The following is a 21,005-nucleotide window of genomic DNA, read 5'->3' as shown; positions in this document are numbered from 1 at the left end:
TGTTTCAAAAATAGTTCCCATATGGATCTCATCAAGCTGACATCCCTAGGAGGAACAGGTAATTCATACAGTTAGAGAAGAGCTTGGGGGCACTGGGAAGGCAAGAACGTGATAATAAACAGAGGCTAGGGTTAAGAGAACCCAACCATCCTACTCATCGTGACAAAAATTATTTCACTGCCTTAAAAGCTGAAACTGAAGAAGTTATTTTTTTAACAGGAAACTGTTGCAAGTAGAATACCCCTCTAGGATGATTAAAAGAGAGAAAAAATTATTTACTGTGAAATCAGTTCAACTTTTCTAAGGAAAGCCATTATTAACTGCAATTGACTTTAAAGCCTTAAAGCAAGAGTTACTTTTTCCAAAAGGGACCTCACAAACATTTTCTTGGCCTACAAAATGCACAGATACTATCTCCAACTTCAAGCATCAAATCTGCCAAGCATATAAAATTTAGGGTGGTGTTACTACTTTTCTAAACAGAACAGTCAGAAGAGCAATGTCCAGAAGTATAATTTCAATCTGATTCAGAAAAGAATACTGCATAACACAAGGTAGACTTAGGCCAAGTTTGCCAGAGTTTGTGGAGGCCTCCTGAAGAAATGGAGTCCAAACAAATAGGAGTTTTTTCGGCTTCTACTGGAAGAAAAAAGGATATGTAGGACTCTCAGTATTAGCTAATAAGATTTTTTTAGTGATAGATATTTACAGAATTTATGGAATTTGTACCCTTCCACTGCTCTGCTTTGCCTGTGCTTAACTTCCTATCTGTAAAGAAGAAGTTTGTTATGTTTCTTCCTGAAATGTTTAGAAAAGGGAATGAGGTCTTTTAAGACAGGCAAAGCTAAAAGCAACAACAAAAAAAAAAAAAAAAAAAAAAAAAAAAAAGCTAGAGATTCCTTATGCTGTCTCCAGAGGAAAAGGAAGCTCAAAAGTTGTTGTGTCTGACAAAAGGCAAAATGTTCCAGCAGTAATATGAACAGAGATAGACCTGTAGTGGAACAGACATGTAAATTCATGTCTCAGACTAGGATTTTCTTCTCCTTCCTGAAACAGGAATAGATGGGCATTAAAAAGCTTATGGTGTGCCCATTTGCATGGGGCGTAGGACAAATAACAGAGGAATGAGGCCTGAACAAGATCTCTAGCTAGAGGCAGGGACTGGAACTGTTAGATGCAGTATTTAAATGTTGATACCTTACTAATAGCCTTAATCCTTAGTTTAGGGGAACAGTGGTAACAGTGATAACATGGTTGAACAGCCAAGCCTGGATGTAGAGCCGCAGCTCAAGCATGTCTGCTGGTTATTGCCTTTGCTGGAAAAAAACCTCATGAAAACAAAGCAAGCATGTGTAAAGGGAGTATATAAAACATGTTCAGAGGGAGCAGCTAGTGCCAAATATTTTCCTGTGCTTGAAGTGTCACCTGGGTCTCAATATTTTCCTGTGCTCGAACTGTCACCTGGTCTCACAGGTGCTTTTGGAAAATAACCAGAAAGTCAGAGCAAAAGCTAATAGCTCCCTAAATCCATGCTGTGTGACACTGGCATCTAGTAACTTCCATACTTCTCCTTTCTGATGGCTGAAGGAGAACTACATCTGTCCCAGACACCAAACCTCACTCATCTCCTAAACAAACACCAAGCTCCCACGGGCTCTCAGGGGCTGAGATGGTTGGAGGAGAACACAAGCCCCACTACCCCATGAGACACCCTGCTCCTCCTGACTCCCTCCAATACCCCAGGCTCTTCCCCAACAGAACCCTTTAACCATGCTGTAGTCCTGCCTGCTCCAGCATCTCTCTCTTGGTATAGTGAGGACAAAGTGTGCTCACTGCACGTCTGATGTTCAGTTAGTTTTTTCCTTTTTAAAATCCTGATCCACCACATTTCCCAGATTCCATGCAAATCACTTACTCTCACATCACAGCAAGAGAGTGTGATTGCTCACTAGCACACTCAGATCCTGGGAGAATGCAAAGAATAAAGGCTGCATAGAGGAAAAAAAAGGGCCATAGACAGATGTTTTGTAAATGTAACTCAGATTCCTGTTTTCCACTTTTTTTTGCTGAGATAATGAATTCCAAGCATTTCTGTCTGCCTTGAAACACCACATAGAGTTAAAATATGCTCACCAGGAAGATGGACTAAACTTTCACCAAACAAATAGCACTACCATGAAATACAGATTTTGAGGTAACCCCTTGATCCTGGAAGAAGAATTTGAACTGGTGTCTTCAAAGGTCAGAAGAACATTCACGAGTCTTTGGTCAGCAGCTGAAGTGGAAAAGATAAGCCTGAGCTTTTATTATAATATACTTGGATTCTTGAATCCATGCTGATATGGTCTCTAAAGAAATACAGATCAGTGTAAGTTGGTCTTACTGTGCAGAAAGAAGTATTTCTAAATGAAAGTATGAAGTAAGCAACCCATCAGGGTCAGGAGAGAGGAAAGCAATGGAATAAATTATTGATAAAAGAAAATTATTACAAGCTGCTTAGCTAGACTTCCAGAACACCAGCTGGGGAAGGAAAAATGGCAAAAGAACAAAATTACTGCATATTTAGCCAGGGATAAAAAAAATAAACACATTAAATAATCACTGTATTTTTATATATTATGCTGATCGCTTGCAGATAACTTGCAAAATTAAGGCCTGAGTTTGGTGCCAAAAGTCCATAGACATTTTGACACAGAAGCTAGAAGAAAGAGGATATGGCCCATGAACAATATAAGAAAAACAGAACCAAGCCAAAGATTATTTTTCTCTTTATTGCCAGATATTTTAAAGGGGAACTAGAGATTAACTGTGTTCACCACTACAAAAAACATTTACTTTCAGAAGGCAATTTTCCAATACCCTCTTAAAAATGCGAATGTCTTTAAAATTATCTCAAGTTACTACTGAAGAACATCTGAAACCAAAAATCACCAGTCTTTTCTTAAAATTTAATTGAAAAGGCAGATATATAAAATTAAAGCCTAATTGTTTTCCTCTACATGGCAGCAAGTTTTGATTAAATATTTTCCCTCTTATGTGTTCAGTATCTTGCCTAAAATGCAATTATATGAAGATTTGATACCTTGAGCCTAAGAATATAAAATGAAAGATTTAGACTTTGTAGCTTTCACTGCATTTTCCTGAACTCCAAAACCAAAAGCATATATCTGACAACCTCAGATTGCAGTAAAGTTTAGTCCCTACATCTATCCAAACAACAAAATCCTTGGTTCTTGACAATGTTTAGTTCTATTGGGCTGAAATTTCTTTATAGGAACAAAAAAGAAAAACCAACCACAACAACAACAACAACAACAAAGGAAAAACACCAGCACCACCACCAACAAAATCAGTCCAGGTTTTAGAGTATTTTATAACAAAATCACTGTTGTTGAAGCCTAAATAAATACATGAAAAGAACACCTGAAGGAAATACCTGTCATTATAGGAAAGATATATGAAAACATGTAAATCCTATTAGCCATAATATATACTTGGAAACCTGCTAAGTTTGTGAGGGTGTTTCACTATTACAACACTAAAACTATTCTTGTATACATTTTAATTAGTACCCTGCTACCTATAAAACATAATGTTCAGTCTACATCTATCTATTCTACTAGCTTTGTATGAATTCTGACCTGATACTCCCAGAATCTCCATTACTTCTGAGGTATTCTCTTACTTAACTGTGTTTATCACTATAAAATAAACCTGAAGCTAACATGAAACATGGCAATAGAACTCCACTGCCAATTCAGCCAGATGTAGATTTCAAGGGAAAAAAAAAATCTCAGGACTTGACTTTAAGCCACTTGTCTGGCTTTGTTTCAATGCTCACCCACTGGGGCTAGGATGGGTGAGGCTAATGGTGTGATTCCACTGTGAGTGAGTCCTTTGGGAGCCCCTAGTTCCAGTGGTTCCAGTGGTTCCTAGTTCCTAGTGGTCACTGCATTGCACTTGCAGTGCTGCTGAATTACAGCCTTGGACAGGAGGCTTCCTGGGGCTGCAGAGCCTTTTATTCCCATTGCAATGCTGTGCTGTGCTGGAATGCTCTGTGCAACAATAAGATAGTACCACCTTATAAAGCTTTTATGCAGTAGTGGGTAAATATTTAACTATTAAAAGGTTCTACGTTGTTTTGAGGTTATAACTTAGCCTTTAGAAAGGAAATCTGCCACAGTGCTGCAGCTGAAGTTACCTGTTGCTTTTGAGATGCAGCAGGCCAGCTGCACCTGCTGCCCCTCCCATGTGATCTGTGCTATCAGAGGAAATCCTCCTGTGACTCCATATACAGCCACTTGTGCAAACACACTGGTTCCTGAAACCCATGATCAAACAGTACACCTGAAAATTTAAAAGGGTCAGAGACATATAAAACAATGCCAAATTACAGCCTGAAGGCCATAAAACTGAGACACCAAGGAACAATCCTGGGCTGCTCCTGCCCTAAGTGCAGAAGCACAAGAGGAGGTGGGGCTGGCAGGTGTGGGGCTATGCTTCCCCAGTTTGGTGGAGCAGCAGCTATGGAGCAGCCTCACACCATGGGAAATATCATAGCACCGGTAATGACAGCCTGGGACTGAAGAGCACAGCAGGGAATGCAAGGCCAGGTCAAAACATATTGGAAGTGTGAGGACCATTTCTTTATTCTTCTCTTTTTAAACCAAACAGTTTTATTTTTTGTGCAAACATTACAATATATTGTAATGAGATTTCATAATTAGATTTCATCATTAGACTCAAGCATGTAAAGCATCCTACTAACAGAGTTTAGCTCTAAAGATCTCCTTGACCACTAAGCACTCCTTACCATCTCCTGGAAATGGCCTTTGAATGCAAAATAAGCATGCTAAACCACCACAACAGAGCCACACTGAAATGACAGGTTTTGCACACACATACAAGCTAACAGGAATCAAAAACATAAAACAGATTGCAAATATTTATTTCTTTACAGCAGTGAGAGAGAAAACACTCTTCAGGGGAGAGGAGACAAGTATATCCAGGCTGTAAGAGGGAGGAAGGGAGGAAGGGAGGAAGGGAGGAAGGGAGGAAGGGAGGAAGGGAGGAAGGGAGGAAGGGAGGAAGGGAGGAAGGAAGGAAGGAAGGAAGGAAGGAAGGAAGGAAGGAAGGAAGGAAGGAAGGAAGGAAGGAAGGAAGGAAGGAAGGAAGGATTTCTGTGCTTGTGCTGTACTGTTTTGCATTCATCTGCAGGGACAAGAGAAAAGATGTTTGCCCCAGACAAGTGCTGCCCTATGTTTGCATGGCTCTTTCTACAGTCATGTCTTGTTCCTTCTTATGGTGTGTAAGTGCCAACAATCTCTGGTTGGCTCCATGGCTATCCAGAAAGTTGTGTTTCAGACATAACCATCAGTCCCTTCTCTTCTTGATACCTCTACTTATGGTACTAACATGCTAACTGTCCAGTACCAAACTTCCCTAATAGGATATTGACACATCAAAGGAACATAATGTATATCTCTAAGATGCAAAGGAAGGTCTTAAGCAGCCTGGGAAAAAGACAGTTTGAGAAAAAGATGTGAGCCTCAGATTTGTCTTTGGTTTTCCCAAGACGTGGTTAGGATATGTCAGTCTTGTTTCTGGTTGAATTACTTTAGATAGGAAAAAATGATCAGAAATAAAATATACCAGTGCAGTCAAGAAATAAAGGTGAATTATTTTCCCATACCAAATTCTGGCCTTAAGATGCAACTGAAGCTGGATAAAATTAGGTAGATGTGAGACCTAGGGTATCTTAAAACTTGCAGCAAACTAGCCACAGATGAATGATAGCTTAAAGATTAAAGTTACATTAAAAAGTGCTTTTGTTTCACATGTCAGGGTGTGCTTGTTTCAACTTGCCTTGTCAACTCATTTCCATTTCTTAGCTAATACAACAAACCATATAAACTGACAAAAACCTTATGACTGATGCAACAGTCACAAAGGTTACCTGCATAAATTTTAACTTTGCACTGTTCACTTTGTCCTCATTGTGTTGCACATTATCTGATATACACTGTGATTGCCTCTGGGCAGGGGAAATAATAAATTATATATACATTCTCCAAGTACAAAGTACTCTAAAGGAGCTAGTAAAATTAGCAGTAAAGATACAACAAGCACAGTAGCCATTAATTAAAAGAAATAGTGCTAGTTGCTGTTCTTACAAAAAACACTCAAATTGGCACCAACCATTTGCAAAGTATTCCATTCTCTAATTGCTTTGGCATTTGGATTGGAAAATCTCCAAGGTCAAAATCTCTGCTAAAGTGGGCTGAGCCAAAGCTGCAACATACTTGAGGTCAGGATATCACCTTTGGACAACTATTCTCTTTGCAGAAGGGAACTTCCTGCAGTAGGACTGTGCAACAACCAATTTTCTTTATAGATGTGTATCAAAAGGGGAGTCAAACAAATGCTGGACTGACTCTGTGACTGCTGCCAAAGACTGAACAACAGGTACTGTTTCTCAACTGGACATGCTAATCCTCCTTACAAAAGCCAGACAAGTATATTGACATTCATACATTTAGCCTAGGGGTTTGCTTCAGCAACCTTCTTATGGCATAACTGAGACAACCCAGCTGGCTCCTGGCCTGCAGGGAGACTAGGTAGTAAATTAGAATTCAACCTTTTATATTCATACAGCGAGATTATAGATATGCAACTTTTATTTCCACTAGATATGATGGTAGCTTTGGTAAGTGTGTAAGACAAGGTATTTAGCTTACAGTTAAGCAAGCCTGGTCTTAGGTGGGAAGTAACAAATTCACTGGATATTTAGAGGTGCTGCTCCATTCTTTTTTCTCCCCATATTATATTGCTCTTTTGAATTTAATAAACCAAGGGCCAATTTTAAATCCCATGCTATGCAACATAGCAAATATTCCGTGTCAGGACAGATTGTGGCATGGATCCAAGACAGTGCAGCACTAGAAGCAGAGGACAGTGAGAGCTAAGCCAAGCCTGGATTTGATCATTTGGGTAAATAGAGAAATAAGGAAACACAGTGTCCTATTCCTTCACAGCTCACAATGGCTCTCTTTGCTGCATCCCTCTTCACTATATCATTCCAGCAGGCTTCATCTACCACACCACACAAATTTGTTATGACATCCTGCTTCAATCAGACTTGTTGTGCCATTTTCAGAGAACCTGGATGAACAATCTGTAGTCTTTACTCAGCCTAATTGTACCACTTTGCAATCACTGTGATTTAAGGCTTTTTAGCCAATAGGTCATCAAAATAAAATTATTCCAATAACTCATTCTTTTACCTGCCTGAGATTCACAGAAATAGTAATCAGCATGTAAAAAAAATTTATCTCCCAATATGAAATTGCAGGAAAAGATTTGAATTAAGGAGTACATTTGAAAAAATATAGGAGCTTTTCCCTGAACAATGCTAATAACAGGAGGCCTTTAAACTCTATTGAAATATAATTAAATGCATGTTCACCTCAAAAACAATTTTAAAGAATTAAGCTTTCTTCAAACCATTCCATAAAGCCCCTTGGAACCCATTACAAATCCTTTCAATAACATTTACAACTATTCAGTTATGGGGTTTTGGTTTTTTTCTTGTTGGCTGGGTACATTTCATGAGAGCAAAACTGCCTAGTGCCATTGTGTTAGCTTTGGGGAAAAATACAGTGCTATAAGCAAATGCAAATGCTCTTTTGTTTTCCCCTCATTACCCAACAGAATAAGAATAAGGGTGTAATTGAACAAGTGACCTCACATTTGGACACACAGAGGAAAGAATGAAATTTATGTTATTGTAAGTTCTCTGGAGTTCCCATAAGCAAACCTCTCCAGATATTTCTCTAAATGTCAGATCCTGCTTCATATGAAGTCAGCGGGAGGTTTGCCATTGTCTTCTGTGTCAGCAGGATGGAGTCTCTGGTACTTGTGTTCAGATGTGGTAACTTATCCATGCCCACCAATGTCACTAGAGCTCTGTCTGCTTAGTTTAGCTGAAGATCTGGCAAGACTTATTTATGCTCTATCACTATTGAAATCACAGCATGCAGGAATTTAAAAAACAAAACCAGAAAGAGTCAACAAATAAACCAAACTACTTCATTCAAGGAAGTCCTGGAGGACAGTCCAGTGCCTTTGGGAAAGGACTGCACATGAACAGAGCTAAAGAACATGGAAAACATTGAGATATGGTGGCAGTCAGAGTACTGCACAGGGGATGAGCTTATTTTGATCACTCCCAGGAGCTCATGAGCTGTCACTCTCCACAGATGGATATGTGGGAGCTGTAAGGGAGAATGAAGTGATGTCTCCTCCAGCTCGTGGTGCCCTGCAGAGCAGAGATGGGAAAAGAAATACATAGGTGCTGTGTATAAACAAGGGATGAAAACACAAGTTGGACCCCAGGTGATGGAGGGAAAGACTCAAATTCCTACCAGCAAAACCACTGGACCCATGGTAGCAGAGACGGCTGGCAGAACCAGCACAGGAAGGGAATGGGACTGCATACAAACCTTTCCATCTTGACATTTTTTCCCCTCTCCTGTTCTTTATTATCTTTGAGTTTTCTCTATCTAAAAGACAAAACTTTCTAAAATTAAATTTTCAGTTAAGTCCTGCCATTTTCCTGCAGAAACTCATTGTAGAGGAAAGCCTCGGCACATCTGCCCCAAACCTCTGGTTATTGCAGTCCTGTCAGAAGTACCAAGAGACATCATCTGCAATGACTCATTCAATTTAAGAGGTTTTGGGTTTGTTGAGGTTTTTTTTAGCTTGTTTGGTTTAATCAAAGCCATCCCCCTTGCTATCACCTAAGCTGGAATATAAACATAGTCTTCTTAAAATTACAGTGCATCTTTGTTTGGTTGGACTGTAACTTTTTGGAAAACAAATCCTGCTGAGATTTACATCTTGCTCAGCCTTTTAATTCAGTGCCAGACAAAAAGCAGACAGGGTGAACTACTTTAAAAGGACAACAAGTACACTTTATTTTAGAGTCAGCCCACCACAGAGAAGAGATGAAGAAAAAACAGCTGTGATGAGATTCATATTCATAAGGATCCTCCAAAAATGTTTGCATTGCCGTAATACCATCTGCTTAATGAATATGCCCAGCAACCCAGTGAGGTAAAATTAAAGTAATACTCTCAGCTGGAAAATGGAAACAGAGGTAGTAAGTGGCTCTCCTGAGGTCACAGAACTTGCATGTGGCAGTGACATCAATCCAAAGCCTTACAGGTAGGGCTTAACCAGAAGACTGTAACTTACCTATTAACTTGTTAATCACTACATGCACAATCACAGAACCTTTGACATGGAAGTCCAGGACTTCTGTGACAACAGAATATGAAATCAATCACAATTACAGATGTTTCTGATGACCTCTGAAATTAGAAAGATCTGCTGGCAAGCAATGGTGCTGAATCCTGGAGCTGCTATCTCCTGTGTGATAATAGGATCAGCATTTGTTGACAGTAATAGAGCCACTCCCTCAGAAATAGTGATACTCTAGATTTAACTGTATTATCTCTCATTCCATGAAAAACCAAAAGTAGCCCACGGAGAGCTGAAACATAACTAACTCACTGAACAGCATTTGTGACATTGCTAAGCTGCTGCTGAAACAATGAGGAGGGATAGATGAAGTCCAAGATCTTCTGGCCTACCACAGGGGAACAAGGGCTACTGTCTCCACACCAGCCACTTCAGAGGACACCACGTGCATGTACAGCCAGGATGCTCCATGGTCATTAGCTAGGTAATTAATACATCCTTGCCTAGGGAGGACCACCCATTTCCTTACTCTGGGGTTCAAGCTCCTCTGAATCATGGCAGTCAAAGGAAGTCCATGATGGCTGGAAAAAGGGAATTGTAACAGCAGTTTTTAAAAAGTGGCAAGTGGAAGATCCAGGGAACTACAGAGACCAGCCAGTCTCATCTTCACTCCAGGGAAGATCCTGGAGCAGATTCTCTTGGAAAGTCTGCTAACGCACATGGAAACAAAAGGGGGATTGATAATAGCCCACATGGTGGATAACAGCCAACTAATGGCAAATTTGGTGCCTGACAGATCTGGTGACCTTCTGTCTAGGCTGACAGCATAGATGGATGGATGGGGCAGAGATACTGACATCTCCTCCTGGACTTATGCAAAGTGTTTGACACTGTCCCACATGACATCCTTATCTCTAAATTGGAGAGACATGGATTGGAGGGATGGACCACTGGGTGAATAAAGAACTGGCTGGATGGGCAGCCACAAAGTGTGGTCAAGGGCTCATGGTCCATGTGGAGACCAGAGAGGAGTGGTGTCCCTCAGGGTCACTGCTGGGGCCAGCACTGCTCAACATCTTTGTCAGGGCCATGGACGGTGGGATCAAAGGCACCCTCAGCGAGGTCACTGGCAGCACCAGGCCGTGCGGGGCAGTCGACACGCTGGAGGGAAGGGATGGCATCCAGAGGGACCTGCACAGGCTTGAGAGCTGGGCCAGTGCAAACCTCATGGGGGCAACAAAGCAAAGTGCAAGGTCCTACAGCTGGGTCATGGCAATCCCAGACACACCAACAGCTAGGGCAGAGGAGTGATGGAGAGCAGCCCTGTGGTGAAAGATTTGGGGTGATGGTTCATTCAACATTAACCAGCAGTGTGTACTCACAGCCCAGAAAGCCACTTGTGTTCTGGGCTGCACCCAAAGCAACGCAGCCAGGAGGGTGAAGAAGAGGATTCTGCCCCTCTACACTTCTCTGATGAGACCCCAGCTGGAGTACTGCACCCAGGCCTGGAGTGCCCAGCAAAGAAGGACAAGGAACTGTCAGAGTGAGACCAGAGGAGGTCATGAAGCTGATAAGAGGAATGAAAGACCTCCTCTAGAAATACAGTCTGAGAAAATTTTGGCTGTTCAGCCTGGAGAAGACAATGTTGCATGGAGACCTCATAGCATTATCCTGTATCTGACAGTGGCCTACAGGGAGAGCCAGAGAGGGACTGTTCATCAGGAGCTGCAGTGATAGAACATGGGGAAATGGGTAAAAATTGAAATTTACTGAGAGTGTTGTGAGATGCTGGAAAAATTTCCCAGGGAGGTTGTGAGTGCCCTGACCCTGGCAGTGTTAACAGGCAGGCCAGACATCTTGAGGCTGGGAGGTGCTCCTGCTCATAGCAGGGGGAGTTGGGACTACATGATCTCAAGGTCCATTCCTACCCCTTAACATCCTATGAGTCCATGACTCTATGGTAACTGTGACCCACTTCCAGGAACACGTCTTACCTCTGGTATCACATGCAGTGGCCTTCCCTCAGGCTTCTGTCCTTTACCCCAAAGCTAGAAATGACTGGTTGTCACCTGCCATAGTTGTACCCTTTGTTGTCCACTCTGGGAACTACTTCCAAAGCAGAGCCAGCTAACGAGCTAAACTCACCCAACAAGGTTCTGTGTCCGACAGAAAAAGGGGAGATGGTAGACAGAGAAGTGGAAATGTTTTCCCCCTCTACTGAAGGGATTCAAAACAACAACAAAAATGACCCAGACAAACACCAAGGAAAGCTGATGGAGATGAGTGAAGCCCTTCACTACACCAGGGGTACTCAGTACTATTGATCACAAGGTCAACATGTTAGCCCAGCATTTCTACCTTTGGGGTAAAGGCTAGAAAGACAAAGGAAGAGAATATTGAGACAAGAATATTGATGTGGCAGAACTGAAAGCAGGAAGAGAGACAAAATCATGCATCAGTTTTCCTCAGAAATACCTCAATGACTTGGCTATGCCTGTGTCATTTATCCATTATATATTTTTCCCCATTCAGGTGGAGAACCTGCATTAATTGTTAAATGCGTTACTGTTAACATGAGGATGTTTCCTGCTCATTCAGTAACTCCTTGCCAGGCCAACAAACCTTTGGGGTTTTGGCCTCACAGTATTTTTTGCAGTATATTTTACCATTGGGTTAACTCACTTTTGGGCACCAGGCAGCTGAGATGGCTTTTTACAAGCAAGATGTGCTGTGTCTGCCCACACAAAGCACAGAGCAAACAGGCCACAAAAGGAGCTTCAAGTAGAGAGGTCAGCCACAGCCCTCCATGCTCAGATGACAAACCCTGCTGGGAGGAAAGATGACTCTTTATTTCCTAAGCTCCCACTGACATTTCTTCCGCCTGAGGTAGGAAGTAGAGGAAAACAAGAATCTGCTCATTAAAGCCCAAGTTATTTTAAAAGTAACACCTGCTAAGCACCTCAACCAAAATAACAGATCTTCCTGGAAAGGAAAACGAGTTTTACTGCTCAGCATTACAGCCCAGAAATGCAGAGATTCCTTGCCTGTGGAACCCTCTAACCAATATCATCTTGAAGTAAACTTGAAAAAGGGATTAGATAAGGTCTCAGCACCCCAGGATAACTATAAATACAGTCAATGCTTTGAAATCTCACATATGAAGGGTTAATCTGAAACAATATAATTTACTGCAATGCCATCATCTCAATAATTCATAAATAACTGACTTCAGCTTTGCAGGACAGTATGGTGGCAGTATTATGAAACCTGTACAGAAACTGTAACATAATTTATATGAATGTCCACATCCATTGAATGAAGTTGCCCTGTAGAAAAATTGGTTTGATCATTTCATGCTTGCACCATTAAATACACTGTTACCTAAGTAAACAATCTTACCCATAGTCTTTGAGGTGAATTATACTTTAGTAACCATGCAGGTGGGACACATTTTTCCCATCAAATATGTGCCTTTCAAGAGCATAGGCTACTCCACTGCTGGAAAGGTTGGTGTTTAAAAATACTCCTTTGCCATTTTGCTGTACTTTGAAGAAGTTACTCCTTCAAAGCCAAGGAACTCAATTGCATCAGAAACATAAACATCTGCCAGAAATATGTTTGTAATCAGCATTCAGAGACAGGAAAGCATCCCTATGCAGAAAGGTTAGTTCAGCATGTGTTTAAATTTAAGTACATATTTAAGTCACACGAAAGAAAAATTGACTTCAGTATTTCTCCTTGCATTTGCTGTTGTACCTCCTTTCTGCTGGAGAAATCAGTGGTTCATCCAATGAACTAAATACTGTGCCTATATTTCCTAAGAAAAGTTGACATACACACTGTAATATTTTCCTAGGCCAGCATGGGATTTCAGTATATGCACAAGTAAATTTCAGTTCATGCACAAGTAAGTTTCTAGATGAAGGTCTAAAACCAGAAAAGATGTATAGAGAAACAAGAATTAATTAAGACCTTTCTTTCAAATACAGCCTATATTTTTCAGGGAATCACTGTTCTCTGTAGTTCTTGAGCAGCTGGGCTTCAGCTGGTAATATTTAATTAAGAGTAAATGGCTGCCACTTGACAAAATGTTCTCATTCCCCAGCATGAAAAAGAAGTGGCCTGCACAATATTGAGTTTGATCTAAATAAAAAATGCATGCAATTTCAAAGCTACCTACTAATTTCTTTTAATTTGTATATTAATAGTGATGATAATTAAATAGCTCCTGGGTTTTGATAAAAACTAACTTGCCTTTTTTTTTTAACTGCAGACTCTTTTTCTACCAGTATTATATTTTTCTTTTCAGATAAGCACGTCTCAACTTCATTAGGGGTAGCAATTGTTCTGGTTTGTAGAAATGTAGTCACATGCTCCAATTTTTATGGATTAGAATCATACACAGGCTGTTTTATAGTGGACTTTCCATAACTTTGTTTTAAGTTCTGCTTTATAGTGTTGTTGCTTAGCTCATAATCTTCTAATAAAATTTTTGTGCCCAAAACATTTATTTCTTTACTTGGTTTGTATTTAATTGGCATAAAGCAGTGAACTGTAAGAGCTCTGTACACAGAGTGATTGATCCACTCCTTTATGTACTGTATGTTTCTCTAACTTAACAAAATTTAGCAGTATTGCTCAGTTCCTCACCATATACTTCTCTATCAAACTTTACAAATGTTTGCAAAATGTTCTTTTTTACAATATATTGACCAAAAAGTGAGTCAATTTAAGAACAAAGTGAAATTTGTCTTGTTCTTTTAAAAACTAGAAGGGAGGATAGACCTATCTTACACAAATATGAACCCTATGTATGACAGCCAGCTAATAATAGAATGGACCAGTTCATTTCATAGCTTTGATGTTTGCAGAATGAGCATGAGTGAAAAGTTATTTTGGTATTCAGATTAATACCATATTTTCACTTTATTCATCCCAAGACCCAGAAAGTGAAACAGAAAACATGCACATGCTCAGAATTGTATAGTATCAACCTGAAAACCCTTCACTCATATGATTTATACAGCTGGAACAGTCTAAAGCTCCTCAACACTTGCCAAAAATATCATGACTAAAAGGACACAGTTGCAGATACACCAGGGCAGAAATAGCTCTAGATCGGCATCCTCTTCTATAGCACAGTTTGCACATCTCATCTCATATTGCAAGCACAGATTTAGACATTAGCCCTCACAGGACTGCATTTGTGCCTATTCCCTGTCAGGTCTTCTATGCACAGCACACAACTAATGGGAAGTTCAAGCAATTTCTTGCAGCACCATTTTTAGTCTATCAGCATCCCAAAGGTGGTTTGACCCCAGAGAGATAAAAACTGAGAGGACACATACAGTGTGAGGAGACAAGGAATGAAGTGCCAGAAGTAGGCAGCTGACTTTTCTCACCAAGTACTAAGACCAGAGAGAAAGGCAAAAAAGGTGATAGGTCAAATTATTACAAATGCAAAATCTGAACTGATGTGAGGTTCTGTTGGAGATAAATATGGCCTAGAAATTGCCATCAAGGGTCAAAAGTGTCTGCAGGAATCTCTCTGCAGACATCTGTGTCTGACTATTCCAATCTGATTTACAACCATGCTGTTCCTCTGGAAGACAATTTGTTTTTCCTTGGAGTTTTGGTCTATATCAAGATAAAAACTCAGCCCATCCTCATCTTCTTCGAAGCTGATCAGAATAATATTGAATAAGGAAATAATAAAGCAGAAATCTGACTGAAACTAATTTCCAAAGATCACTTTAACATCACCTGCTGTGACTGATAGTCAGATCAGCGCTGCTCAGAGTACACATAAGTCTTGTAAATGGTGTCAACGAATTTTGCCTGAGCCAGCACTTCCCAAATGCAGCATCTGGTTTTCAGCTTTCCAGCAAACTTACAGTTTGGTTTATTAGAGCATAAGGGAGGTCAAGTGACCTGCCAGAGGTCTCCCAGCAAGTGAAGCATAGCACTGGGTTTGAACTCAGGTTCCACCTGGTTTGCAAACTTCTACTGTCTTGTTTGGATATTCATCCATCAACCCTGCTCCTCCCTGCCAGCTTCACAGCCAACAAACCCACCAAGCCTTCTTCCCAACCAGGCTGCAAACATGTTTTTTTTACCATTCATCCAGCACATACTGAATTTGGTAGATTCAGTAAAACTTCAGTCTGTACTGAAACTGCATTTTGAGTGCACATGAGAACAGTGGGGGAACAGTACCCCCACAAAAGCTCTTTTTGTGACCCACTCTATCCACCCAGCAGTCTTACAGAGACATACTAATGGATAGGAAAACTTCTGTAATGTCTAAACCAGGACTATCCCAAAATGGTCATGGCAAGAAGAGGCAATGTTCCCCAAATATGCAGAGTCTGGGGTCAGTCAAAGCCCCAGAAATTGTTAGAGAAATACATATTTTCCTTAATCTTGGCAACCTTGGCATTAGCTGAATGTCTCACATCTCGAAACTGCTCATCACTACTCAGCTCTGACATGCATCTGACTGTTCCCTTGCTCCTCATAACCATGACTGAGTCCATCAGAGGTTATCAGTGGCCATCAGGCTGAATTACTTTTGCAATCAATAGGAACTTATAAATCAGTAAATTCAAGGGTAGTAAAATAAATTTTGAAATTGTTATTCTTGTTGTTATTATAATTAGAAATAATAAATTTAACAATAGAATACTCAGCCCAAAGAAATGCATTTTTTTTGTAAAATGTACAAATCTTTTGTTGCCTTTGCAGTGAACATGAAATTAGAAAACAAAATCCAAGACTTCTCATTAAACAACTTTATAGTCTTGTATAATTAATAGCATTTCTCTGTGCTACAGTTCCCTCTCCTACAAAGAAGAGTTATTGAAAAATGTCTGCCTTTGACAAAACACAGGTTTTTCAGGAAATGAGGATTGTATTAGGTGTAATCCTGAAAGTTTACAGGCTTTGAAACATGTCCTCGAAATTGAAACCACAGTCCATGTGGTTTGGGGTTTTTTGACTATCTAATGAATTACTTCACTGTGTAGTGTCCTGCAAGAAAAGAAAACATTAATAAAATGTGACTTTTCATGGGCACAAAAAAGAGATACTGTCCTTCACACAGAGCAGTGGAACATGAGGCTTGGGCAGTCTTTCCTGGCTTCCACCTCTGTCATCTCAGCAGTGTATAGAGCCATCTGGGGAACTAAACCAGCTTAGAAACTAAACCTACAGATCCAGTCTTGCTGAAGAGTTTATTTGCTACAGGCAACTCAAGATAGGACTTTACCACAAAACAAAACGACCAATGTTTGCTAAATAACAGCGCTGTGCATTGTATGACTTTGTACACACCCTGGTTCTTAGGAGGAAAGCTGTCCAGAGCTGCTGTCCACCTGGGTACATACACGGTGGAAATATCAGTGTTGGCTAAGCTGCAAAATGCTGCCTAAGACCACCTTTGTGATCACTGGTTGATTTGGAGTTTATCAAGGACAGACATACAACTTTGGAGATTCCTCCTGAAAAGCCACCACACCTGCTTGTAACGATGCCCTTATATTATTTATAGCTGAGTTCACATTTTGTCTAAAGCATGTTCTACTGGATGCTGTTTTAAAAATGTTGCACTGCAAAAGCAGAAAAATTCTACTAACATTTCTGCATTGCAGTATTACACTAGATTAAGCCTCTAGCAGTGCCTCAGATGGAGTCTCTTCCTGCTCCAACTGTCAAACAATTTACACCATTAAAACCTGGTTTTGAACAAGGCATAATGGACAACATCAGAGGGTTCTTTCCTTGTCAATTCAGATTAAAAAATTCTCAAGTAACAAATTATTAGGGCATGCAAAGGCTTAGCTTACTCTATTCCTATTGAGCACAATTATTTTTTAAAGTAAAAAGAAACCAAAAAACTCTGACAACAACAAAATTTTAAAACCCCTTTACAATTCTTTGAATAGCTGAGATTTCTGACAACAACAAAATTTAAAAACCCCTTTACAATTGTTTGAATAGCTGAGATTTCTTTTGTGGGTTACATCCAAACATCTTGCTCCATTTTGTTACAGTCCTGAAAGGTTGCAAAGCATTTACCACTTTTCTTAATCCCACCCCACAACACATGCTATAGTTCTCAGGTGGATCCTTCTTATGACCACCCTCCTCTCAGTCTCTGTAATCCAGAAGCCAGGAACAGACATGCCTCTCTGTATTGCAACATGCTCCCATCAGGTTATTTAGAACAAAACAATTCCTAATCTGGACTACATAGCAGGAAGAAAAATGGGAAATTTCATGACATCTTTTAAACTGCCACATGCCATAACCATGCACACAGCAGCAGAGCCACTTTATTGACCCAAGCTAGGAAAGTATGTGGCTGTGGCAGATGGGTGTTGTTAGAAGTAATGCACAGCTAGAAAAAGGGGTTTGTGTCCTCCCTTTGAAAAGAGCAAGTTTGAAGTGTAAGACATCTTGTAAAGTAAAGCCTTAGAAGCAGAAAGTGCCTAAAAAGGCACAGTATTTGACATTGCTTAGTTTTAGATTACAAATAAAATATTCCCTGTCTCTCTCCAACCTAGAGAGCAGAAACTTTGTACATGCTTTGTCCTGTGCATCATGTCAGCCACATGATGCACAGCCTCACATTACTTCTGTCTTCTGCTCTAGATAAAGGAGAAAAAAAAAAGGTACATAAGGTACATTTCTCTTGAGTTCAGCTCTGGAGTTTGAAATACAGATTTTGAGATGAGAAAGAAAAGTTTCTTTTCCTAACTACAGCATATTTTCCACTGTGGAGGATGTGAACACTAGCCAAAAAAAAAAAAAAAAAAAAAAAAAAAAAAAAAAAAACCACAAAAAAAAAAACCACAACCATGAGTTCCTGTATTTTAACTGTCTCTCATCTTGAAGCAATAAACAAAGGTTAATCAAATACTTACTAGCTGAGTAAATATTTTTGCTCATATGTATAAACCAACCTAGGTCAAATTCTCATGTTTTGGCTCAGCATTAGTATGTCTTTTCATGGTTGGTAGATCCAAAATTATTTCTTTCCATCCTAAGTCCATATGCTAAATTGAGAAACTATGCATATATACATACATAAGTATATACACACACTCTATACACATTGTTTTTTACAGACCCTCCAAGAACTGTTTCTTTCTTTTCTAAACAAAGCCCAGAGAAGCATGTTCATGAAAGTGTCTCTACAGAGCTCTGCAATGACCATTTAACAGAGGTCAGCATGTTCCAGCAAGGTAACACACTCCAGCTGCCTACAAACAAGGTGGAAGGATCTTCCCAGCCCATCTTACAGAGGTGAATGATGCATCAAAAGCTCCATTTAGGCAACATGCTCCCACCCAACCCTGCTTGCCTTGCATGTTCATTCCTATCTGGCTTTCAGCAATCCCAGGTCCTGTATCCCTCTTATCATGTGCCTAACATAACAGAAAGCCCTGTGTTGTGGATATATTAGAACAATTAATTTGCTGCAGCTCAGGGTTGTGGTTTAAGTCCTTAACTCCATTTTAATCCTTTGGTCAAATTTCTGCATTGTGTGAAAGCTGTGCTGAAGTCCCCAAAGAGCATGACTACTCTTCCCCAAAAGCTTTAGAGGAGAGAATGGAGAAGTAATTGCTCTCTGAGGACCTCCCAAAGGAGACCTGATCCGCCAGACATCAGACACCCTGCCACTGTCCTCCCTGGAGAAAGAACCAAGCAACAATAATGTCAAGTAACATCTCCAGCATGATTATCTATGCCTTCCAAAGCAGTACTGCTCAGTTCTACAAAATTGTGGCTATGTGTCACATTCCAGTGTGGGGAACTGCAAGGAGTTCTTTTAAAAAATAGATGGTTGGGAATGAAACTAAGCCAAAGGAGACAAACATTTTATCTGACAACTGTTTATTGCTAATGAAATGACAAAACAAAAAGGAGTTACCCCACTAAGGAGAGCTAGAGAAGACAGAGCACCGGGAAGAAAAATGGAAGAGAGAAGGAGAAAGAGATGAGACAGAGGGAAAAGAAAGCGCTACCAGCGGAGGTCGGGTGTGCCGTCGATGTCCCGAGGCGAGGCTGTGCACGCTGCCGGCCGGGCACGGCTCCTGCGGCCAGGGCGGCCGGACACGGGCTGAGGGGTTCTCAGGCAGGAGGGCCAGAAGCATGGGCAGGAGGGGCAGGAGCATGGGCAGGAGGGGCAGGAGCATGGGCAGGAGGGCAGGAACATGGGCAGGAGGGCCAGGAGCATGGGCAGGAGGGGCAGGAACATGGGCAGGAGGGCAGGAACATGGGCAGGAGGGCCAGGAGCATGGGCAGGAGGGGCAGGAACATGGGCAGGAGGGCCAGGAGCATGGGCAGGAGGGGCAGGAGCACGGGCAGGAGGGGCAGGAACATGGGCAGGAGGGGCAGGAGCATGGGCAGGAGGGGCAGGAACATGGGCAGGAGGGCCAGGAGCATGGGCAGGAGGGGCAGGAGCATGGGCAGGAGGGACAGGAGCATGGGCAGGAGGGACAGGAGCATGGGCAGGAGGGCTGGCTCAGGACGCTGGATCACAGGTGCCTCAGGAGGGATGCAGAGATGAAGCAGGCAGGGCGTCAGTCAGGGACTCGGGGAGGCCGGACAGACATGAGGGTGAGCAAGAGCCAGCGAGCAGGAGAGCCAAAAGACAGGACTCCAGAAGCAAGTTTGAAAAGCCCCCAAAAGAGTCAAAAGGCAAGGAACAGGACAGCCCCTGGAGCTTTTGACACAGTTACTTTTTCTGCCCCTGGCTCATCCCCAAGTGTTCCTTATGAGAGAAGACCAGGCCCAGTCCGATGTCCCAGTGCAATCCATTGGCAGAGATATTTTTCATCTGCCTGGAGAGAGTCTCTGGGGCACAGTGCCTTTGGTGTCCCTCTGCTGTCCCTCCTGCCTGTTCGGTGCAAGACATGAAATGGTGGCTAGGTGAAGTCCCCCAGAGACAAGGCTTTCCTGCATCTCCTGGCTGCCTTCTGGCCATGGCACATCTGCAACCCCTCCCCACAGGCCTCTGACAGCCTTTGCTGAGGCCTCACAGAACTCATTGGTTCCTTATACTATGGTTTGAAAGCTTTTCTTTTCAAACAGGCTCTTTCTGCTTGTCTGCATTTCACAGGATTGCATATATTGTGTTTGGGGTGAACTGTTTTAAGATAATAGTTCTGCCATAAACTTTTTTTCAGACTTTATGTCCTGAAAAACACATAACAGACCAGACATTACTTTTGGTAACTGTATCTATCTCCTGATCCTCTAAGACTCAACTCAGTTCAACTCAAGGACCACAGCCTTGCAAACAAGCTCCATCACTAAACTGTAAGATGATGGCCCTGGACTATACTGAGCCAGTGACTTTAGATCCAGAAGGCTAAAATGCAGAGTGGGTGTTACCAGGCCACTCATCCAGTTCTGGTCTGCTAACCAAACCTCTCACTAAGCCAATTCAAATACATGTTCTTCTTCTCATCTTCCTCTGCAGAGGTACTATCGCCTACCCATGGATGCCAGCTGGATCTGATACACTGGCATTTAGATGTGACACACTGGTTGACTCCACAAACCAAGGCTCCCCAAGGGATAGGAGGAATGTTTCCTTTAGAGGAGCTAGCTATGCTTGTTTATTCTTGGTGAGGATAATGCAAGTTTTATCTGACAGAAAAATCATTAAAACATTTTAAAATAGTACTATCTAAACCCTAGATAGTACTCTGGTGCTTATAAAATACCATATAAGA

General features: G+C 41.3%; 1 long non-coding RNA gene across 3 annotated transcripts in view; it reads right to left on the bottom strand.

Annotated features, from left to right (window-relative positions):
- LOC146763856 (uncharacterized) overlaps window positions 1–21,005 on the bottom strand; it is a 178,493-nt gene that overhangs the window by 116,139 nt on the left and 41,349 nt on the right. The window contains exon 1 of one of the 3 annotated variants that reach the window (XR_014951294.1): window positions 1–19,213. The exons of the other annotated variants lie outside the window; for them this stretch is intronic. This is a non-coding gene — a long non-coding RNA (uncharacterized LOC146763856). Of the gene's footprint in view, window positions 19,214–21,005 lie in introns of those variants that run through there. 3 annotated transcript variants of the gene reach the window in all.

This window comes from Lonchura striata, chromosome Z, assembly GCF_050655825.1.
Source record: "Lonchura striata isolate lonStrDom1 chromosome Z, ASM5065582v1, whole genome shotgun sequence".
Classification (NCBI taxonomy): Eukaryota; Metazoa; Chordata; class Aves; order Passeriformes; family Estrildidae; genus Lonchura; species Lonchura striata.
This window is presented reverse-complemented; position numbering and strand designations above follow the sequence as displayed.